This window comes from Pogonomyrmex barbatus, unplaced genomic scaffold, assembly GCF_055798465.1.
Source record: "Pogonomyrmex barbatus isolate J1 unplaced genomic scaffold, ASM5579846v1 scaffold3, whole genome shotgun sequence".
NCBI lineage: Eukaryota > Metazoa > Arthropoda > Insecta > Hymenoptera > Formicidae > Pogonomyrmex > Pogonomyrmex barbatus.
This window is the reverse complement of record NW_028297127.1, coordinates 12,649,979-12,675,503: the sequence shown is the minus strand read 5'-3', so window position 1 is coordinate 12,675,503 and position 25,525 is coordinate 12,649,979. Positions and strand designations below refer to the sequence as shown.

Here is a 25,525-nt window from a genome sequence, read left to right as displayed (position 1 = left end):
TAAAAATTTAAAAATTTTTTTAAGAATTAAAAAAAAAAATTTTTTTTAATTTTAATTTTAATTTAATTTAATTTAATTTTAATTTAATTTTAATTTAATTTTAATTTAATTTTAATTTTTTTAATTTTCTAAGAATTAAACACGAATTGTGCTATCAATAGATCATAATAAAGGAATGCATAACGTGTAATTTCTACAATTTTTGAAAATGGTGTGTTAAAAAAGAAATGTCTCAATTTGTGCACCGTATTTTTTTTTTTTAGGCTGCAGCTGCGGTCCACCTTTTTTCCTGAAGGTATTAAAAGTGAGAAAAAGCGAGTTTATGTCGATAATATGTTTGATGATACATGAAGCGGCGGTCAGCGACGGCCAACAATTTGGCCAAGCGACGGAAAAGTGGCGTCATGTCTGTCGTGCTTCCGCAAAGCACGTACCTCTGCCTCTGCCTCTACTTGGCCCGGAGGGGCACGGCGCGGTCCAGGGCCGGTCTGCCGCAGAAACTGCTAAATCTCCCGTAGTGGTAGTAAACACCATCAGTGTAAGCCGCAAATCCTGGCTTAACCCGAGCCTATGAATTGGTTAAAGGTCGCGTTAACTGGGCTCTCTCGGTACTGTCAACAGCGAGAAGAAGCGCCGCGCGGCTCTTTCTCCCTTAGGTATTACATACCTTCGGCCCTTCGTTTACGGTTCTCGTTTCCTCGGTCTCTTTCCGATTCTCCTCTGGCGCTTTCTGGAGCGAGAAGGGTCTAATTGGCGGTGCCAAAAGATTCCTCGAGATCTCGCTCGGATTATCACCGATAGCTTATATATTTACATGTATACATACCTATATGCTTTCGAATACACGGCCACAATAACCGTTCGGGTGAAAACGCGTACTACCGGGAAAAAGAAACGCGTACCTCCTGGTTAAGGGTTAAAGGGGGCTCGTTGACGATTCTTTAAGTATCCGTGGACCGAATGTGAATAGCGCGGCCCTTTGATCGTCGGACATACCGTACGCCCACATTTCTGTGTAAAGCTCGTTACCGAACTCTCAATTTCGACCGGATAACTGCGATCGGATAACGAGCCTCCGACTTGGTCAGAGACGCACGCGATAATCTCATTATTTGTCGAACGCGTCTCTGCGATGAATGATTTTTATGTAGTCGTTTTCCGCATATTTCTGATCGTTCCCTTTGTATATCCCTTCGGTCATTTAATCGTATTCAAGATCTATTTGAAGAAGCTATTTTGAAGTAAACGAAAATGCTACTTCCGTTATATTTCCCTCAGAAAAATAATTCGTTAAAATTATTGTCATCCTCCTTTACTCAAACTCGCATGAAGGATATCATTATGAATATTATCAACTCTCTCTCTCTCTGAAATCTCTTTATGAAAATGTCAATGTCAATTGTATAATTGTCCAAAGAGTACTCGAGAAACAATAATGTGAGAGATTTTCTATTGATAGCCAGGTTTTTGTAAAGAGAGATTAAAACACGAGTCCGACACTTGGCATTCGCCAAGTGTCAGACATGTGCTTTACCGGATCGTAGCCGGGAGCTAAAACTGAGATTACGTACCGATTAACGACGGGCTTCCGTTTAATCCCATCGCAGCGTCACGTCGGCCTATGCGATTTCAAGAACAAAAGTCAATTCTCAGAGAAATTTTTACTCTTCCTTCCACAATCATTACTCACTGACACTCGCGACTGACAGAATGCCGCTGTCGATCTTTACATTTAATTATTTTTCAATTATTTTTATTAATGATTGATCATTTTCATAATCACTAAATTTAATTTTCTATCAACGTTTGTATTTTAACGTATACCATGATTTCATTTTAAATGTTGTACAAAATGTAAACACGAACATATTTATACAACGGATAAAAGAATATAACAGGTCAAAGAAAGTCTAACGAATTTTTAAAAGGACTTTTCAACTTGTATATAGAAACTTAAAAATTTCTATCTTCTGCGCAACTACTTTAAAGCGAAAAATGTGCTGCGGTATATCACAACGAAAAATTCGAAAAATTTAAATTTTTAAATAAAATATATCGTAAATCTCCAAGGATTACAAATTACAGAAAAATCTACTGTCATGATAGAATGATTTGTGTTAAAAAGATTACGTTACGTTGCGAAAAAACAGTGACTCGTGATTCTGTGCTCGTAGAAAAAGGAAAAGAGAAAAAAGTGGAAGAAGAGATAGCCGAAGAAAACGATATCTCGTGGAAATCATCGACTGCGCGGCGCATGCTCGAAAATCGACGAAATTGCCGAGCTTTCGCCGTCGGGGTTCGCACACACGCACGCACGCACGCACGCACGCACGCACGCACGCACGCACGCACGCACGCACGCACGCACGCACGCACGCACGCACGCACGCACGCACGCACGCACGCACGCACGCACGCACGCACGCACGCACGCACGCACGCACGCACGCACGCACGCACGCACACACGCACGCAAGTGCGGGACGCGCGTCTACAGAATGGGACGCGATCGCGTTCTCAACGCTGCGAGGAGCCAACAATGGGCAGCTTCGATCTCCGTATTCGGGAGTCGGACACAATGCGGCGCGCTGACGTGTTTATATAGCTGCGCGCGTAGGGCGACGAAACGGGACGGGTACAGCGTGTAATTTAGTTATAGATCAGTTTGTTACAATTTGGCGTTTCGTTTGTGCGGGCCCTGTAAACGCTGTTTACCCAGGCTCCCGATGATCGACGAGTAAACGCGGTTTGTTTAGAGACTGACGCGGCGAACGGGCCCCGACACGGACTACCCTCCCCTTCCTTCGTCTTTTTTTTCTTCTTCTTCTTTTCTATGTACTACGAATTTCTCTAAAGATGCACGCGCGTTGAAGGAGAAATATTCCTCCCCCGGGAAGTTCGTATAATTTCACAGGTATTGTCGACGTTGAAATTGTTGAGACATTCCTTATTTATAGTAGTTGTAATGTTTTAATAGCCGTCACGTTAAAATATCAAAATTATTTCGAACATGGGTATCTAAATATAAAAATTATAAATTTTTTTATTGTATTTTAAAATTCGTATCGCTACGATATTTTCGTTATTATCGTTCGTATTATCTCTTCGAGTATTGCTCTTTCATTTGTATGTTTCTGCAGATAATCCATATAACAAGTATATTATTATCTATCAACTTGTCTGGATAATCGACATCTCAGTATTATCCCATTCGATACTTTTATATGAAAATAAATCTATAGAGAGATCATTGATAACATAACAGTGTTTCTCAAACATTTGGCTTCAGTAAAACTGAACGAAGACTGAAAAAATGTTTAAATCTTTGAAGTCAAGTGCGCAATATACATAAGGATATTATCCTTCAATACTATTCTTATTTATCAAAAATCTTATCAAGAATTTTATAAAATTAAATGTCAAAATCTAACTAATAATTATATCTTAGAAATATAAATATCTAAGTCCGCTTGTAATTCGTTACGTTATACATTGCTGAAATTAATGATTTCTAAAAAATGACACTGCATTTTATAGATATGATTAACGATGAAAATATAAGTAGAAATAGTATTTCTCTAGGAATTACATATTCGAGCACATTTCTCGATAGGTTAATCCCATCTTTTCACCAAAAACATTTTGATATCCCCATTGGGATATCAAAACAATAATTAATATTTATTCTTTATGATTTATGATTTATGATTTATGAATTTTTGATATTTTGAAATCTATCGAATTTTCGTCACAATACAGCAGTTTACCGTTGTCTCGCTGTTTACCGTTATTCGTTTCACAGAAGACTCTTTTCTGCCTGTTATGTCCAAGAAAGAAACCAGGACATTTCCCTTTTGGGAATTTAAAATCCTAGTGAAAATACGTACTATCAAGGAAGGAATAAAGTCAAATTTTAGAATAGCATCATATATGATGTGATGCAGCTCGATAATTTCGATAAAAGTAGAAAAAAATCTCAAAAGACATTTAGAATAATAATAACCTGCGTACCATTTTCATGATTTCAACAATAACATTTTAACCTTTTCCTTACACCATATGTATTTATCAGGGGATCTCGTCTCTCTTCTTCATCTTCAGACACCATACGTTCTGAGGTCCACTTGATCCTTTCATAATCTCATGTTCGATATTTAAAATTATAATTAGGCAAATAATATTTAATCTATTCCCTAATTTGAAAATATATTCATCTCGATATTTATCTCGATTCATTTCCTCTTCTAGTTCTTTCGTAAATCAGAAAAATACTGAAATTTAGAGAGAAATTTTTCGGTAATGACCTTCCTAAGTCATCTTCTATCGAGTTATTTATGTGACCGAGAATCACCACCAGCAGAAATAAGGAGAAAGCTATAAATAAATAGGGAAGACGCCTTAAGAAACGTGGCGACACAGTGGTGACATGAGTCTTCGATCGAGGTGCGACACATACATTATTCTAGTTTAACACAATACTCCAGGATCACTTGTCAAAAGGATCCTGATCTACAAAAGAGAGAGACAGACTGACTCAGGTATAGGCATCGAAAAACAGACCGATGTCAACAAACTTACGGGTTCGACATTTCAATGGATCTCCATTTTTCATCGTAGTTTCGCGGCGTTAGACGCCATTTAGGCCATGGAAAATGTCACGTTTCTCCAAATCTATATATAATAATAATTATAAAAAATATTTCTCGCTATAACTATGTCGCTATAACAATAACGGGAAGAGGTGGCGATTATAATCTGAGGTCTGTGATAACAACAAGAGCACGCGAGTGCGTCGAGAGGGACGATTCTCTTCCTACAAAGTCCTCCCAGAGAAATTTGGGTGACGCCGACGGCGTAGGACGACGCGCTATAGACATATCGCGACACGGGTCGGGCGTGTCTCGGGGGCCTTTTAACCGTTTGACATCGGCGACACGTAGAATACATTCTGCGGGCGTCCCTCGTAAGGGACGCAGATTCCATCTCGCGCGTCAACCTGTCCGGTCGCCTCGTTTCTCGAAAGCTGACCGAGACGAGCACGCGGACGGGCACGAATATTCGAGGCGAGCGGACGATTCCTTTTGAAGCCGCTGCTCGATCCGCCGACGGGACGAGATCTTTTTTTCTTTTCTTTCATTCGATCAAAATGGGAATGAAGACACAAACGGCGCGCAACAGATATATATATATATATATATATATATATATATATATATATATACGCCGTATATTCCTCTGAAATCGATCACATTCGTGGCGCGTTTCTTCGAGTGCTGACCGAGTCTACCGACAACAGGTTGCACTTTCCTGCTTGTCATATTGTACAAGCGTGATGGTATTTGGCACTTTTGACACGGAGCTCGTCTCAATCGGAATTTATAATCTCCAGGAGGCTTCCTCCTTTTTCCTTCGACAGTAGCGATAGAAGAAATGTAGAAAATTCGAAATGTATAAGTTTATCTCCTCAAATCTCCTGGCAGCTGAATTTTCTAACGGTTTTTAACTTGGAGTGTACAGTGTACATCTTTCTTCTGTAGATGGTCCCCACCTCTTTTGTCAGACACACAAAACAATAAGATTATCAAAAATTATGTTGGAAGGAATTCAACCAGAGATTCAAATGTAGAAATGATTTCCTGCATTTATTCTCTAGATTAGATTCCATCTCACACGTCTTCTGTCCAACCTGTCTCCGACAGTCTTTGAAAAGGAGACCGGAGACAAGGCCATGGAATCGAGGTAGAACCGAGAAGACAGTTTCTCCGTTTGCGTTCGAGGAGGAGAAATGCCAGAAAGCCAATCGCGCGTTCAGAGAAGCTTCTCTCTCGGCTCGTTCACGGGCGTTTCGTTCTCGTATACGACTGCCCACAAGCCAAACTAAAACTCAGATATGCGTTTGATAAGTGACGATTTATTTTCCTCGGACAACTGATGTATTAATTAAAATAGCGATTGTAACGATCATCACGCCTATATATGGTGGACATCATTCCAATAAATCACTCTAACAAATAGTTCGCATTTTTTATCAAAAATATATCAACTTTATATTATTTGAATATATTCTGCAGCAGCTATTAAAATAAATTTTACATTATTCATTTTTCATTTTTTGCCTCGGATAATTTATTATATCGGCAATCTCGTGCAAAAGAGAAAAAATAAATTATGGGAATTATGGGAATTATAATAAAAGATCTTCCATAATTGCACCGTAGAGAGTCACTTGTGCGAAATTTTCTTTCCATGGCGACAAATTGGCGACTGTGAAAATGGCGATAGGGCGAGCCGCGAACTGACATATCGTACGGCCTATTTTCACGATCGGTAGCGCGATCCGACCATTGTTACAGTACGTAGTGGGTTTATGAGGTTTTGGCAGAGTGGGAGGGGAATTTCCTGCGCGCAAAGATTAGCACTCCCAATAGGATTAAACGGCCCTTTTCTCTGTGGCACGTATTACGCCACGTGTGCATCATAACGCGCGAGGAGGAGGGCGGGGTATCGACTGGAAACGGTTCTTCAGCTTGACAGACTGCGCGCGGTGGAGTCTTCACGAGGGGGTTCCCCATGATTGCCTCTCCAGGGACTTCTATTATCTCCCAGCGTACTTAATTACCGACAAACGACTCGTTTATTGGTACGAGAGATGGCTAAGATCGCTCTCCGCTAATAGAATGCCGAGATTTTGTCTGCGAATCAGGGCGGAAGAGAGATTCTCTCCTGATGCGATAATAATTCTGAAGCTTATGTACTTTCTCTTCCTTTTATCCTTGGACGATGGTATTTTTATATAATAAAATTGAAATTGATGCGATGAACACTCGACATGGGCAAACGCACCAAGGGATTGTAAATGTATGCACGGCAATTGCGATTAAATATTTTAATTATATAAAGTTTTTTTTAGTTAAAAATTTAAGAAATATCAACTTTAAAAGATATTTTGTATAGATATTCCTTAGATAACTTGGGTTATCTTTCTCGGCATGTGAATATGTAGTAATTCGTACTATTATTCGTACTATTATTATGTTTTGTAGTCAGATACGTTATATTTTATCGCCGAAGCAAGTGCGCGAAGGATTAAATAGATACGCGAGAAAAGTGCCCATACGTCCGGTTCTCACGAAGGGATCGTCGAACTGGACAATGAATCTCAGAACGTAGGATTTATAGTCCTGCTAGAACGAATGAATGGAACTTGAATGGATGCCCACCCTCTACTACGTCACGATTTTCGCCCCTCAAAACGGCCCGAATTAATTTATATTTCCTGCTCGAGGTGCCGGAGTGCCCTTCACGATCAGGTGATTCAGCTAAGTCGCGCTAAGAGATTTCGTTAAAAGGCGTTATCGAGATGCGGGAAAATCTATGTCACTTATCTCGGATCATTCAGTGGATCCGCTCGTAGTTTTAAATTTCATTCATAGATTAGCGTGACTCGTGACTTTGAGCGAGATGTGTATGCGTGCGTCCGCGTTTAGTTTAGCGAAATCTCTATATAGATCTCAAAAGTTGAAGATCCTCCCCTGTTTTATCTAGAAAAAATAAAAAGCGTAAAAATATTTGAAGGACTTAACTAATGTAAGCATAGATCGTCATTGCCAAAATTGTCTTATCCGGAACATATAAATTTTATAGCTGTCATAAATAATATTTTTATCTTCAGCGATTTTTATATATATTATCAAAATTACAAATAGAAATAAAATATACTCCACAAAATTATAAATAATAAATAATAATCAATGGTAACTATATTTATTAACCTCGTAAACATATTTTATTTTAGATTATTTATCAAAGATAAGGGATACAAAGAAAAAAAAAATAATACAGGTATCACGACAATCTTTAAGCAGATTATTTAAAGTTCTTTATCTTGTACGTTATTTACTATCAATCTTTTTCTCGTCTTATTTTCATACGATCTTTTTCATGCATAGAAAATATTTTCTTTCGTTCAAAAAGAACTATAAAGCGATATGTAACGATATTCGTTTAGAGTTTAGCCGGGTAATGATTCCTTTTGATAGGAGTAAGCCATGCCCGCAATGAAAACATTTTTGCAATTTCTATAAATGGCACCAGACACATATTGTGGACATTGGATGAATTAAAAAGCTGGATCCACATTTTCCGATTGAGCGTTTCGAGAACTCAGTTTCTCATTTTTGAAGCTATACAAATGAAGCTGTACAAAAAGCAGCAATGTGAATGAAGGCGCTCGCTCGTAATGGCGACCATTTCGCCATATCTGTCGTTTAACGAGACAATGTTTCGGACATTGCTGCAAAAGTAAATAAACGCATGCATGCGCAACGATAACTATCATCTAGTTCTTATCTAGATATTCAATTATCGGCGGTTCTCGCTAAATCAACCAGAACGACTTCTTGACTCCTGAATCCAGGATCACCTCGCTCGTTCAGCGGTGGGATTCGTTGCTGCTCAGATTTACGGTGGAATAATTGAGCAGGCGTCTTACACGCGTCTTACGATGGCGAGCTCGAAATCAAACCGGTTTCCATCCGGATAACCGCGACGCCGTTATCGTCGTCGTCGTCGTCGTCGTCGTCGTCGTCGTCGTCGTCGTCGTCGTCGTCATCGTCGTCAGAAACGGCAACGAAATCCGTCCGCGATTTGCGATCGGCCATGAAGTAGTCATCGATTTGCATGATTCTTAAAATATTTTCTTGTCATGTCGAAAACTGGTCAGAACTAATGAACAACGTTTCAATGACAAATAATGTGCAAAACCATTTGCTGCGGTATAAAATATATAAATTTGCATCCGTTTCGCGGTATCTTAGAATATTAATAATGAATGCTTTGAATATAAATATTTTTTTCTTTAAGTAATATTTAATAATGTAAAAAGATTGTATCTGTACAAGTTTCAGTAAGCATAAATATATACAATAAAGTTTATATTAGAATTTAATATTGAAAAAATTTCTCGTTATTCAAGATTTTCAAAAATAATATTGATAAATTTTTTTCAGATAATTCAGGAATCGTTCTTTGCTTTAATTTTCTTTTACAATACAGATTTTTAACAATAATAATAACATAATAAGTTATTCATGAAATTACAGAGACACGCATTGCCAATTAATTTTCTCGTGTTCTAATATTTTGTATAATAATCGAAAGCCAGACCAGCGCCAAGGAAAAAAAGAAGATATTTTCGGTCGGAGCAATCATTGGAATCCAGCTGCGATTATTGACATTTTTGCGGTTTTTTCAGTAAGGAAACGATGTAAACTCTCCGAGGGAGATCCAATCTCTAGACGACCCTTGACGGCTGACGCCTGCGGTGCGAGGCGGCTACTTAGAGTATCTCGTCCAGGTCGTTCTCGCCCTTTTGAAGCGCATGCTGTTCTAGCCCTCGTTTCCTGAATGAACCTTTTTGTATTTTGCATCACTTAACGCTTCGACGAGCGCTTTCACGGGGCCAATACTTTCGGCGAAAATGCAGCGGTAGCAGAGAAAGAACGGCCGAAAAGATAGGGCGCATTACAAGTAACGGGATCCCCGTAACCGCAACAACTAAGAATAAACCTCGGACATCTTGTCGAGGATAAGATCTTCGAGATGCACGAGATTTTGCGTTTGTACACTCCGCATTGTTGTAAATGTCGGAATTTCGAAAATCGGAAGAGTACACGTAATATCCCGCGACAAACGTAACTCGGCATTTTGAATTTAAAGTTTGGTAAAATTTGGTAGAAACGCTGATTGTTTCATTAAATAAACCATTGTATTATAAATTAAATATTGGAGATTTAGCGTGCATACATTTTTAAAAACATATTATCTCTTAATTAATCTCTAATTGTTGCGAATTTAACGTTTCTTCCTGTCGGGAGTCATTAGTTCTACATAAATTTACAGTTAACATAGATAATATAATAATTTAACATAAAAAATTAGAAACTATAATAAAATATAAAGAAGCAGAATCTTCAGAATTGTTATAAAAATTTCAAGATTAAATAATATATTTAGTATTTAATATTCGTAAATACTTAATGTCCATGTTTATTTAATTCAAACGTTTCTTTTTACTTAATATAGCAGTCTGCGTTAAATTTAGAACATATTGTCACGCGAAATGCGGTTTCCGTACACACCGAACACCGCAAGCTATTCGGGGCACACGCCGCAATTTTTCATCGCGCCTCTTTCGTACCGCAGCCAACCCTCCTCAAAATCGTCACCGCGGGTGCGATCTTTCAACGTTTCACGCCCGGGCGAGCCGAAAACCGACGAGCGTAATAAAGCCACCCCTTCGGTAAACCATCACTACGCGGCATATCCGCCCATCCATTCATCCGTCCGTCCGACAGCCATGGGTGGCGGCGTCGCACGGTAATGGTCGGGGGAGAGAGGGGGGGGGGGGCGGGGGGAGAGCGCTGTGCCATTCCTCTTCTTTCCTACCGGAGATCGCGTCGCGGAGGACGAGGGTCGTGGAAGATGAGGACTTCTCGATTCTCTCTGGACACGCCTCGGCAAATTACTTTACAATGCTTCCGCACGCTACTTCCCCCGTCCTCACCCCCTGCCCGACCTCCTTCTCGTTTCTTCGAATTCCGCTTTCACTTCGCTTCCCGAAGCCGCGCGCGCTAATGCTTCTCGTATTTTCTCTCGTCCGAGCCGCCCTTACTTCCACCCCCGCGTGCCTGCGCGTCGGAGGATGCTTTTAGAAGGCATTAGACGGGGCGCTCACGGTTCGTCGCCCGTAGTCGCTCCGCATTAAGGATCCACGCTCGGTGTGCTCGACACGAGACGATCTCCCTTCTCGCTCGATCCTCCCGAGCGAGTACCGACTGGCTGGCTGGCTGGCTGGCTGGCTGGTGCGTGGGCGATGGGTAAGCGATTCGCATGCTGATATTCGATGACTCGAATCATGCGAGTAGGCACCCATTGACGGTAGAACGCATGCCGTGCGCGCATTGAGAAAAGGTGTGCGCTATAATCTGTCTAGTTTATCTTCCGCATGCAAATGGTTAATATCATTTTATTGCGAAACTAAATACACGTTTCTCTCCTTTACGCTCTTCTTTTCCTTGATTTTAATAATAAAAATTACGAAAGAAATTCACGCGCTTTTGCATTTTCACGTTTAACGTTGTATTTGATATGGAATTTGCGATGAAATTCTGTACTGTAACTTTCTTATACGTCAGCAAAGACAATTTACACATGAATATCGTCGGCATACTCGCCAAGACAAATGATCATCGTTAGAAACGTACTCTCTATCGCCAAATAAAGATTGGAGCAGACTCCAATGTTCTCCGACTCGTTCTCCAACTTACGTCGCACGCAGGTCGGAGGGAGGTCAAGGTTACCAGCACGATCGCGGCGCGAAGAAGAGACGTATCCATGTAGGGGACGGCACATCGGTGGCACAATCCTTAATTAAGGGATGAGGCACCCGGTGGCTCGGGTCACAAACTACGCTCGTAAATTCTTCGGCAAACGCATGCAAAAGGTAAAAGTCCGTAAGAGCGCGGAGAAGAAGAGCAATCGAAATAGAAAGGAAGATGGGGAAGATGGGGGGAGGACGAAGGTGCCGCTGCCGACGATGACTCCGACAACCGTACAGTCTTCTTAGGAAATCGTGTTCACTATGAGGATCTTCACCAAGGAAGCTATTATGAAGCTAATCTGTAACGTGATAGTCGTCTTTGTTTAGCAAATACATTATCCCACGTTTGAAGGCATATTGATTTTTTTTTTTTTACGCAATCACAGACCTTACAATTCGCAATATTCTGATATTGCGTTTAGTATTTAGCATTAAATAGAACGAATAAATATTTCAATTTTTAATTCGATATACTGGAAGAGGTAAAATGAGGTAAAGAATGGTATTCTGATCGAATATCGAACACTGATGTATTTTCGATTTCAAAGCAAAATTGATAAATTTATTATAGAATTTGTCTATGGAAAAAGGAAGGTGCTATTGATAAAATAGAAAGCAGAAAGTAACTGCTAGAATTAACCTTGCCCAGTATACTGATTAGCATGTCTGACTAGTTCGCTGATCCGTGCTATTTCTCGGTTTACATAGTAATGCGATTACATAATCATTCCCAGGCTGATTGGCTCCAGCATATCGAAAATAAACATGCGCTTATTCGAAACTAATGTACTGTTAGCAGATCTTTAAACGGCAGCCATTTGCACCTAATTAATCTTGTATATTTATCACGTCGCATAATGAGTTATGAGGCGAAATTGCATCTCATAAAATAAATAATTATATAGTAAAAATAATTATATAGTTAAAATTATAATAGATAATTCAATAAATTTTATACATTTCGAATCTCCCTACGTCTTTAGACTTACTATCAACAATATCATATCGTAATATAGAAAATTGATCGTCCTCGGAATAATTCAAAATAAAATCATTTTCACATGCGATATGTTTATTATCGCGATATATTTATATTTGCGTCACAAGGAAGGGATTAAATTGCCAAGATCGAGAAATCTGAAGGTCTATGTAAAATCTCTCGTAGTCGGAAAGCAAGTCAGAAGATTTTACTATCGTTGGTCCGGTTGCTTCCAATCTCGTACGATTCAATGCCTACCGATTCTATCCGGAGCGACGCGGGAATAGAACCACGATATCCCGCATCTAAATGACGATTTTCCAAGCGAGACTACGCGAAAGACTTTCGACGATAAACACGAAGTGCCACAGCTACGGCGACGCTCCTCGGGAGCCTTCCTTATGGTGCTGGCTGTACCCCGTACACGGCACCCCGCGTCTATATATAGATGTGGGACAAACGCGCACACCTATAAAGGATATCCAACGTGAGCGTGGAACGAGCCTTGAGCATATCATGGTAGGAACGGAATATGGGATGGCACCGGAGATGACACATGGTCCGGCCGCCGGCTTGCGCGTTCTGCGCTGAGGACTCCGCGACGGGAACGGAGATATCCGAGAACACGGTGGCGGGAACAGGACGGGACACGTCCGACGTGCCGAAGGAGTGAGAAGAAGCGTGGAGGAGGGAACAGGAGGAGGGAAAAGAGGGAGGTCGGTTAGCTCTCTGCCGCAAGCCGCCGGCGCGAGAGCACAGTAGCGGCAAATACCCATAAATATAAAATATGTTCCTCCTTTTCACCCTTTTGCACACACACCGACGCGTCTCTGGTCCCCCGCCCCCCCCCCCTCCTTACTCCCTGCTCTCCCCCGTAATATATCGATAACCGTACACACGCATCTCTCCACCGATGAGGCGAGCTCTTCGCGCTCCGACTCTTCCCCCGTCCTCCTCCCTCTTTCTCTCTTTTTCTCGTTCGTCCTATCGAAGAGAATCATGCTCGTTCCCTCCCCTCCCCCTTCCCCCGCCCCCCTCCCCCGATTATGCCGCGGTCGTATCTTTTTTCCAGCGGCTTTTTCTTCGGCTCTCTTGCTCTCTCGCTATCCGGCCTCAACACCTTTGTGTACGACATTCCTTGCTTCTTCTTTTCTCTCACTCTCGCTTCGTATCCTCACCTCTCTCTGCCTTTCCATTTTCTCATCATATCTCTCTCTTTCTCTCATCGGTTTTGCCGACTCTCTTTCTGATTCTCTCTATCTTCGTAGAAAAGAGGACGTATCTTTTCCCTTTTTTTCGCTTGTCATTATTATTTGCGGTTCACAATCTATACTTGGCAAAAATAAAAGAGAGAGAGAGAGAGAGAGAGAGAGAGAGAGAGAGAGAGAAATACGAGGAAAAAATATAACCCCCCTTCCCCTTTTTCTCTCGGAAGATCGTGCTTTGCGGACCGCTTTGCTCGCTGATTGTGGGAAGCTGCGAATGCCTCCGCGCATGCGACATCGTCTTCGACGTTGATTAATCGGGTAATTAATTGATGGGGAGCTCCTGAGAAGCCATTGCTTGTCCCGAGAAGGTGCGAATAAAAAGCTGGACTCTCTCTGAACTGGTTCTTCGTTCTATCGAATGTCACGCGTGCGAAACTTAATGAGACGATTCATTACTTCGCATTTATTGGAAAGTCCGTAGTTTTTCAAACGGCAACTCTGTAATATGGATCTTTGCGAAACCGCGATTTCGACATTGATTTTTTCACAAGTCATCATATTGTGCATGTACGGAAGATACGAAATAGATGTTCATAAGTGTTCTTTGGCTGGATTTTCATGCGTTGTTTGGAAATGGCGACGAGAAAATATTCTCGAAACTAGTAGCGTGTCGGTAACATGCCACATTACGCGGATAAATAAGATCGAAACTGAGATAGAACTGAGAAAAACCTTTGCAATCTAAAGAGAGTACATTGATAGCGCGCAGGAGCGAACTAACGAGTAATTTAAACTAGTTTAGAGGGGAATAGTAATATAAATGGCTGTTTTATTTAAAGTTCGTTTCGCTTTCTGGATATTAAGTGTAGTTGACAAGAGGAAGAGTAGGATAAACTTCGCGGATAAACTTGAGGAAGGAAACATTTTTCATTGCCAGCAATATATGCGGATTGCAGTAGACGAATGCGTATAGGATGCGACGCAGGATCTTGCGCTCGCAAGAAAATCTAATTGCGCGAGGTTAATCTTATGGACAGATATTTCATTCGTCGCGCGAGGAAGTTTGTTGGACATTTGATTGTCCCTCGGAGGAAATTTCTAGAGAATATTCAAGGAGAATTTTCCTGCATATTCGAATAAAATAAATTCCCGTTCGACAGCTAATCGGCACATTCGATCTCATCGTGTATGATAAATAAAGTGTTAGCCTTACCTTATTTTACAGATCGGATACAGATATATCCGTTGCGTAGATTGACAGCCCCGCGCCTAGTAATCGCGAGGCAGTAATCGTTCTAACATCAAACGTGGCAACCGACTTTCAAGAACTCCACGAAACACTAGACAATCTATGCAATTTAACTGTATTTTAGCCAATTATGTCCTCTAACCGCTTCTAATCCTCGCCACCTCTCACACGTGCGCTGCGAAACACATGTTTCTTTAATCTTATGAAGATATTCTGATATTCGCTTAAATAAACATCTTGTTGCATCTGTATATATGTTAACTCTTTCTGAATGCCGGCCTTGTAACGTTCTTCTTGCGGATATGAAAGGAGAGGACGAAACATGCGGAAATGTGAATTGTATGACGCATGAGAGATTCTTCTCTTAAAGTCTAATAAAAGAAAATGCGATCGTAAAAGAAAATGCGTAAAACAGCATCAAAGCTACAACTGTACAGAATAAGTTTCATATATACGATTTTTCATTTTATCGCAAGTAAATACAATTCTATGTTATTTAAATTTTAAACTTCTCTTTTATGTAGAAAGAACACTTTTGTTGATAAATTTAAAAAATTCGGCTAGATACAAAGATCTAAAAATAATTTTGTTCGTCATATTTATAAAATTACTACATATTACGTTCAAATTGGTTGCTAGAAGATTAAAAATCGTTGCAATATTATTATCACGTTAATTGTTCTGCGTAACGATCTTGATGGTACAAAATTATTTTCAAATCTCTATGTGGTCAAATTTTTCGATTTGCCAGATGATGATTCCGTGTATGTAATGAAAAGCTATATATATAGAGCGAACAGCCGCTCCACGATCAGGCCGCTTGCGCGAAGCTAATAATGAAAAAGAAAGCGAGGAGGGAAATCGCTACCCGTCGAGAACCCGTCCGCGGAGAGAGATCTCTCACTGCTCTTACATTCAACTCTTATGCAGAAGCCATTCTGACGATACGTTATTTCGCGCGGCAGCACGAAGGATGCATTTAGCAGGTGCGACGTCCACACGGGCGTTCAATAACCGGCGGCGGATCGATTCGCGTCAGAGGGATCCTGCGGCCGTGGCATCCTGTGGACGCGGTGCGACGCGAGGAGGCAATTTAGCAGGCGCAATGACACGCGTCCGGTTTTGTTGTTGTCACCGGGGTGAGTGCGCGCACATGAGCGTACGCTAAGAAGGAGGAGGACGAGGGGAGAGGACGAGCGAAGAGCGGAAAAAGCGCTGGGAGGGACGAGGAGCGGGAGAGGAGCGAGTGGCCGCTGCGAGAGAAGAAATCCCGTGAGCGAAGCCGAAGGACGAGAAGCGGAGAAGCGGAACGACGACGAAACCCGTTCTCATTATTATATTCATATTCAGGCACGATGGGGCGAACCCTCCCCCTCGTTCCGCGTCCTGCGGCCTCCTCTCTCTCTCCCTCTCCCTCTCTCTCTCTCTCTCTCTCCCGCCGCACGATTCCTCTCTCGCTTCCTCACGGCTTCTCTCTTTCTCTGCTTCTCTCTCCCGCATACAGCCGCGCGTAGAGAGACGGTATAGATATAGCGGTATAAAAATCTCTATAAAAAGTTGAAAAGTGCCGCCGCCGGAGTTGAGGGGCGACAATGGATGAAATATGCCGCTTCGTTCGACCCTACTGGAAGCCTTAAGGTGCCGGACACCTCCTTACACCTGCGCGCGCGCGCAAGGAAGAGAGAGAGAGAGAGAGAGAGAGAGAGAGAGAGAGAGAGAGAGAGAGAGAGAGAGAGAAAGAGACTTCGGCGTGTTATAGCGCCTTATTATAAACCGAGCCGGCGGCCTCAGCATCTCGCCATGGATGGGACGCCTATCCACGAAATCGATGCGGCCTTCTACCTTGAATTATTCTCGCTGCCGCGCGAGACTGCGAGGCGGTCGCGGCGATTCCGTGAAATTCGGAGTTCTCTTGCGTCCCTCCACCTCCCTCAAACGACCGCGTCTACCCTATCCTCTTCTTTTCCCTGTGTCTGAATAGGTGTCTCCTTAAATATCCTATATGATATAGGGTAAATAGATAGATGAGGATTCCGACGACTAGCTAGGAAAGAATAGATAACGTCATAGTTCGCATCAAACACGAGTTTCGAGGATTACGTAGGTATACACGTGGTTATTCAATTATTTAAATATCTAGAGGTGTTTACTTTTTTTCACAATTCCGAAATAATATCGGCATTAAACACAACAATATGATTTTTTTCACAACATTTTTCAAACATCGACATAATCGTTATTTTGATACGTATTATTGATACGTATTCTTTCCAAAAAAATGCGAATAAATTCATTCTCTGAGGTCATGATGATCTTTCGAATTTTATGATACAGAGCTACCTGAAAGATTTACGCGTGTGCTCGTAAGAGAACGCGATGCATTGATTAGACATAATAGCGTCTGTTTATTAAGGCATGATCTGACGGATAATTTAAAACCTGAAATTTACATGTAAATACGTTTGCATTTTACATCTTGTAATTATGCAATGTTGCTAGTGACATTTTATTCATCTGATAAGTTTATCGATAGCATAGCGAAATGCGCAACGGTAAAACATGGGCTACTGGAATATAATAATATTCTGTGGAAGTAATATTGTGATTCGCGCGAATCATGGCAAGCGTAGACCGCAGGTTAGATCAAAGCAGCTTAATAAAGCTCCGCCGCTTGCGATATTTCACGAAACATACAACGGCTGTCGCGCCACAGCAATCGTTAATAATGATTTGTGCTCATCGTGTCCCCCCTCCTCCCCCCCCTCTCCAATCCGCAGAAACGTCAGTAGTCCCACTTTCGATTTGTCCAGGAATAGAATCACATTTTTTTTTTCCTTTCCTCTTTTTTTAGTGTCTACCAATCTTTCTATCCAAGCAGCTATGGAAATGCGAGATATTAGCCGTCATCGCTGAACAGATTAAGCATGAATTTTCATATAAATCCAATATCTTTCTTAAATTTTCAAAGTGTATTTCACGGTGCGGAGACACCTCCCGTTGCGTTCGGATAATTTTGATATTTGTTATTTGAGTTCAAATTATAATTATGCAATGTCTATTCTCTATTAAGATATCGGTTCTAGTATTTTCACACTTGTCTTTAAAAGAAGAAAGAAGATATATTATTAACTTAGAAAAAACAATTGTGATACTATGTTTTTTTTTATTATAAATAGATTTCTTTCTTCCCTTTGACAACAAACACTATTAAAGGTCTGCTATTGTTCCATAAATTCTCATGAAAAATTACTCCTTCTTTGAACAAAGATTAACGTACGCGAATCTTGTTGATTGATAGAAGCTAAAAACTACATATATATATTTCGAAATATATATTACTTGGCAAATTAGAATTTGCAATTTTCATAATTCTCCTATATAAATAGTTTATCCGAATTGCCGACACATTTTGGCAAAATCATTATTTGATGATGGCCAGAGAAAGAAAAAGGAAATATGTAAAGTGTGAAAACCAAGATCTGTTGAAGGACAGGAGTACTTCCAGAAATAGAATAATGGCTGTTTTAGAAGGTGACAATAAGACGATTTAATATTCGGTCCAGGGGGTCTCTGTTGTGGTTGCGAAAGGGACGTGCCGTATACGAATGTAGCTCAGATTTGTAAATAGAGAATGCAGCCTGAGCTGCACGTCAGACGACAGAACCAAAAATAATCGTCGTTTCATCTTGTCTGCACCAGTGGCGCCTCAATTCGCAACTGGGTGCCTTCTAAGCCTTTCGACTAGAGGATGTTTAGTTTTCGAAAACGGTTCCGTTCAAAAATTTGAACAAAAAATTCTGCACATTTTTCCTTTTATACTAAAACTATTTGTATTCTGCTTTTGTATTCTTAATCATCATTCGTTAGCATGCGATTACACTTGTTGTCGGGGATGTTGCGCGCGCGCGAAGTTTGTGTGTTAGACATTACTAATCTCTAATGATTATACAGAATAATCACTTGCTGATGCAAGTAATCAATACTTTAAAATTAATTAATACTACATCAACTTATATTACCTTATAATTGGACTGAGCGAATGATTTCAATATCAGTTTATGTAGTACGTAGTACGTATTACATGTAATATTATATTTAATACCAGACTAATTTTTTTTAAACACAAAGACATAAAAATATTCACCAATTACTAACTTAACCTGGGAAATGTTAAAAATTAATGCTTCAATGCAATACATGATAAACGATAGATTAAGCCCGTGCCACGTTGATGATCGCCCAGTCAATGATATATTTTATGAACTGATACGCTTTTATCGCGAAATAAATTATTACGATTGCACGGAGCAAGTGCAATTTTACAGGTATGAATGCGCGTTCGCGAAGTTTCACTGGAAATTTTGAATGAATAAATGCGCGAATGAACGAGCAACATAGATTTCGCGGAGAGTTCTTTTCTTCACGAAACAGCGTAACAGCGGTATTCTGCGAAACTACGTTTTTTGCAAGCGGTTACGTCACGAGAACGGCAGATGATAAACGTGAACGATCTCGAGTTTTCTGGGCGTGTACGACGAGGACGCGTCGTCGCTTGTAAATCACGAGACGTGAACGTGCACCAATCGGCGCGGGACTTAATTTACGGCCGCATTACGAGCCAACGAAGCGCTGAAATGGCGCTTCGCCATTCATTGTCAGCCACGCGAAGCTTGAACTTAAAATTGCATAAGATTTATACCTCGCCTCCCCCCCCCCGGGCGTTAATCGTTACCCGTCCCGTCCCGGGTCGAATTTTCGAAAGAATTTGACAGATTCCGCTTTACATTTCCTGAGATAGACGGATGTTCCCGGAATCGTTTAACTGATAGTTAAACATGGATGCGCACTTTATCCAATGAACATTCGTCACGTCCGATTATAGGCGACTTAAAGTACTACCTTGGAAATTTCACGATGAATTTTGTAGAACAAATCATAAAAACTTGTTATTACTTTCGTGTTATTTTAATTAATTTAATTGTGCTTAGAATGTTTCGAAGTTATAATTTGTAACTTTCAACCATTCGTAAATTATATTGCGTTTGTAGTTGTTTTTGACAGTACAGGAGCAAAATCTTCTTAATATTATATGGAAGAGAATTTCACAGACTTATATTATTCAAAATAATTTCTCCATTGAATTACATTTGTCGTCTTTCCAACAGTCTTTCTCTCTCTCTCTCTCTCTCTCTCTCTCTCTCTCTCTCTCTAGAAATTTAAATACTCTTCTTTTACCTCGGTTTACATTATGAAAGTACATACAAACGTTCGTTGTCGTGCACATTTTATCAAGCATTTAAAAAAAGCTCAAATTCCGGAGGGTCACAAATTTCTCTATTTACCTATTTCCGTGAATCGTATGTAAATTTCGAACCGTGCATCAACGTGTGAACTCGACGATGCCGAGGGCTTCCTCGGAAGGAATTTCGTTCCGAGGACGACGGTGCTGCGAAGCGGCGGTACGGACCGCTCGAACCGACGCTGACTCACTCGAGAGAACGCAGCTGATGCGAGGCCAGTCCAGAACGGTCAGGTCGGGCCTGACCCCGTGTCCTGGCCGTTACCGTTTCTGAGTGACGTCTTCATGTCTGGCTCTGCGGGGCATTCCTCGTTCTCATTGTGCGTTTGTCCGTCAGCCCGTTCGGCCGGACCCGGACCGCGAGACGTACACAACCCCCCGTCGTCGGCCACTTCTCGCCGTGAAAACTGCGCGGCACCTACGGAGATGACTCGTGAAAAAAAGGGTACCACGAGTCACCACGGGACCGACGATGACGCCGGTACCGGGAATCTTGCGGGAACGCAACGCGAGCGGAACCGAGGTGAAAGTGAAGCGGAGGCGACGGTGTCCAATTGTTGAACGTTAGAAGTTAGTTGTAACATTCATAATCGACGGTATTCTCAATATTTTAATATTCAGGTTAAAATTCAAAATTACTGTGATGAAATCTCAATTGAGAATATGTTGATTATGTTACTTATTAGCGAAATCACTTTGATAGCACTAAAAAAATCACCCGTGTTTCTGTATTTGTAATGATCGACGGGCTACGGAATTTCGTATCCCGAACGTGGAAATCCGATCAAATTTGCTGAATTCATGACTGATGAACTTTATTTATTTTGCACGATCGAATAACAGAATCTAGTATCTTTTTGATAATTTTATTTTACACATTACAGTTATTCTACAAATATCGATGCTGTATCGATAAAAATTTGTTTAAAAAGTTACAGCTAAAAATAACTCTAAAAATTTGGTTAAATGATGATTTAGGCATCTTCGCGTGTATTTTGTAGTTATATATACATATCTTCTTAGCAAATGAAAGTGTAAAAACTGATAATAAAAACAGAAACCACACGATGTTTTATAGATTCGTGCTGTAAATATCTACAAGTCGATTAGATCTTTCACAAATCAATTATAAATGTAACTGGTCTAATAGTTAGAGCAATGATTATAACTAATCAAACATCACTCAAGCCTATCCAGTTTCTGATGGATATTTATGGAGTTTTATTTAAATCTCATCATTAGAATATTCCGCGCGAGCAAAAATTTTTCTGTGCTTGTCTTATTTTTTCGATTTGAATGTATCACTCAACAATTAAGATTATATAACTATATTCAATAAACAAAAAAAAAAACAACAACAATTATGTTAATCTGTCAAAGTCTACTTGCTAAACTTTTGGTAATAAATAAATGACAACAATTTAAAGTCTCGAGTATACAGATTCATACAGATTCATTACAATCAAATATTTTTGAAAGCTCTTTTTTAGTAACCATCATTCGTGTCGAAGGAAGTTAATTTCACCCGCGCAGAAAATTGACGAATAAGCTGGCAAATATCGGGGAAATTGTGGGCGCTTCTCAGGCGAAGGAGAACGCGAATGTATCTCGCTAACGAGCGGCGATTTCGGTGCCGGAACCCCGACGAGATAGGTAACTAAACTCGTATTACCGATTTCTGCCGCGGCCAGGACGGCCGCTCGGCCAAAGAAATCGGTACAAAGATTGATGCTCGCGCGGCGCGTTTCACTCTCGCGCGGCCGGTAGCGGTCTTTATCGGAGAGAGGACGTCGTATAAACGCGGCGTACTTTTCGTGACGATTAGCGGAGATGACGTGGCGGTTATGCCGACAAAAGCGCGAACGATGGTTTACCGCTGCTCGTCGGGGTGTACGAGCCGGCGGAGAGAAAAGACGGCGGCGATCCTGAATAGAGCCGATAAGGAGGTGGCTGGCAAAGCAAGGTGAGACGCCGGCGAGAGGTGTACCTCGTTAATTGGCGACAATTAACAGGACGAGCATGCGATTGGCTACCGGAGCCACTCACGCGCGTGATACGCGCGAAAAGGCGCCGGTCTTTATGCGCGCCATGGGTTTCTTACGCAAGAAGCCGCGCTCTCCGTCGCCGCTTTCTTTCGGCGCGGCCGATTTCTGCGACTTCATTTATCAGAAAGAGCCAGGCTCTCCGCTACCGCAGGCTCGATCGAGGAGGATTCATAAGCGCGACGCGGAAAAGAAACACCACGCGCGTCCACGACCGTTACGTCAATTTCACGTCGCGCGAGTAACGATCGCAACCGCAATCGTTACGCACACTCGGCGATTTCTTTCACGGTTTGACAAAGTCGCAGGTTGAGATTTTAAGCCGTTCTATTTACCCATACGGTCGTTCATCTGACATTATCGCCGAGATTATTTCATCCTCGTTATTCTCTAAGCAGAACAGGTTTCTCTTCCTCTTTTATACAAATTTACTCGCTTCGCGCTATTACTGTTAACATTATTGATACACACACACACACACATATATATATATATATATATATATATATATATATATATATTTAAAGTCACGTCATCTTTTATTCAATCATTATTTATTCGATGCATTCGCTCATCGTAAAGAAAAATAAATAACGAGAAAGCGAGGGTTCTTGAAAAATTGCAATGTTTTCTGATTTATATATTTTAATTTATTATAATATAACGCGAGAAGTAACACGAGAAGTCAGAAACTGTCAAGAATAGGAGGTTGACCTCACGGGGAAAGATTTATAGGTCCTAGATAAGCGTCAGAAATCAGGATTTTGCTCGTCTCACTTCAACGGAAGAGGATCCGAGGCTTCTCCGTGAATCGAACGACTGGAGGGCGTGTCGGGATAATCATCATCGCGTTTTAGTCAAAAAAATCTAATTCGAGAACAGCCCACCAACTTTCACAGTGGTTTTTCCAGTTATTCCCTACCGCGGTAATAATTTCTACATCTTCCTTCTCCGAATACCTTAATTTAAGGTGTCATTAATGCAAGATGCAATTATCACAGCGAGCTTAGTGTCATCGTATAATTGAGAAACATCGTTGAGAACGGTTTATAGCAAAATATATTAGTCGAAGGCATATCATAAAGAGCAGGATGATGAAAGTCTTAATAAAAAGTCTTAATGAATTGAATGGTTTTAGATTGAACTAGTTGCGAATTGTGAAAAGCGGGCAATTTTTTCTAAATAGGCATCCAATATTTTAGCTACTCGAGTAAAATGTGATTTGATGCGAAAGAAAAATATGATAGAAGACATCTAATTATGCGATATTGATATTGTTACATATTTGCTGCATATTTGCTTTAAGGAGAACTGTCACAATTTCCGAGAGGATATTGTGGGAATTTATAATGTAACGGCTCTGTAATTGTCACAGTTATATATAAAAATCAACAGTTTCTTTCAAAATATAACGATGTAAATAGTTTTTAATGTTTTACTGATAATATATTAGATTACATAAACCTACACAAAATCTGAGTTAGAATCGTGTAAAATTGTTATTAAATAGAATTTCTTCTCTGTCTCTTAGTTATTTATTATAGATGTTTGCAAGATTCTCCGTCATCAAGTCAATGTCGAATAACTAATGAAATTCGAATTCTGTTAAAATTATCTAAGACCTTTTCTATATTATTTTGATAGTTTTTGATGCATGTAAACACACAGATTGAAATAACAGATTGAAATAAATTTAAAAACTACAAGATTCTCACTTCGACTATCGAGTGAAAAAGTCTACATCGATCAAGTGAGATCATGCACAAACAAAATTTTAAAAATTGACTAAAAATTTATTACCTTGACTTATTTATATCTGATTAAAAGAAACAACCGTGTCGTTTCTCAGGCCTGTAGAGATCTTAATATTATGGAATATTATTGCATAAAACTCTTTTTATATGAGACGTAATGCAGTTTCAGTCTATATTTATAACTTATATTACGACACTTCAATATCTCAGAATTGATATTTTCATAAATTTCTGCTTTAACATAATCCTAAAACAGTCACACAAAACAGTCAGTGCCATTAAATTGCGATCCGGAAATATCGCGTCGCAAATAACATTTAGCAATAACAACATGAAAAAATTAAGATGAAGACACCATTTCGATGTCGCGACAATAACTCACTGATTCGTTCGAGTGGACCTTTAGAATAGCGCGTGATTCACAAGTTTTTTTCTTTTCTTAAATCGAATGTTCGAAAATATGTTCGACACGGGGGAGGGGGGGGGGGGGGGAGAAAAGAAATGCAAAGGGATGTAATGTAAGGGATCGTCGCGTGTCTCGTGTTGAATGAATCCACTTCGCGAATTGACAGTCACGTCGCACTGTCCCTTCGTCGCGCACAATCGCGGTAAAAAAGGAAGAAGAAAAAAAGAGGAATCCCGAGATCAGAAGGGCTGTAACTTTTTCCTTCATCGGAGGGAGGCTCGATCAATCCGAGCCCTCCGAGCTCGTGTTTTACGTAACGTTAGGTGTATATAAATCTGTATGTGTGACGACGAGTTCTCGCTTACCTTTTCCGACGTGCTCTCGGCGTGCTCGCCGCTTCTCCGTGCCGACCGAAGAAGACGGTATCCTTGGAAGATGGTAATGATTCTCGAGAACTTTCGGTCTCTCTTCGGTCTTCCGCTCTTCCCTCGTCGCTTCTCTTCGTGCGTCCTCACTCGCGAATTGTCATTTCGGAAATCGGCGCGACGAACAACGCGTCACAAGACAGCTGTCAGAAGATCGTTGTGTACCTCGGATGTATCCACGCCGCGAGTGTCAGGAAAGTGACGTAATCTCGTTGTCGCCCGACGCGTATGATCGGAAACGTGGAGTCGCGACTTTCCCAGGAGGAAGTCTCGCCACCAGCGGATGACTACTCACTCTGCGTCGGAGGGGGATTGCGACGAGGTCCTCCGCGCTTCTTCTTCGCCGCGACGTTGGACAGGAGAAACGGGTCGCCGTCCTGATGTTGCGCTGCGTTTTACTCACTTCGCATTGTCGTCCGTTCTCGCGGGCGAGCGGGCGGGCGGACGGGTGGGTGGGCAAACGAGCGAGCGTTACCTCTCCCGGGGTGTTGTTCTCTCAACGCCGGCGACGGCGTCGATCGGCGACGGTGGCAGGACGACGACGACGCCGCGCGCTTCGCGATACCGCCGTTTGGCGGTGCTGAAAACGCGTGCCCTGAATCGCCACGACCCCCTCTATCCACCCCGTTTCACCACGTTCCCCGCTATCATCAGCGAGCCTCCGAACTGACCTGCGTCTTCCCCGTGGAACTCGCACGCTCCGCTCCGGGGACGGCTGCCGTGGCGCGTCTGCCTGTGTCCGTGTGGTGCCGGGAGATGCACGGTATCGCGGACCAGCCAGAA

At 41.2% G+C, this 25,525-nt stretch overlaps 1 protein-coding gene across 2 annotated transcripts in view; it reads right to left on the bottom strand.

Annotated features, from left to right (window-relative positions):
• Window positions 1-24,873, bottom strand: part of LOC105422559 (uncharacterized) — a 56,707-nt gene extending 31,834 nt beyond the window's left edge. For both annotated transcript variants that reach the window (XM_089079294.1, XM_011631980.2), the window contains exon 1: window positions 24,683-24,873. The gene's annotated coding sequence lies outside the window, so the exon portion shown is untranslated. The remainder of the gene's footprint in view (window positions 1-24,682) is intronic.
• Between the last annotated feature and the right edge of the window lie 652 nt (window positions 24,874-25,525).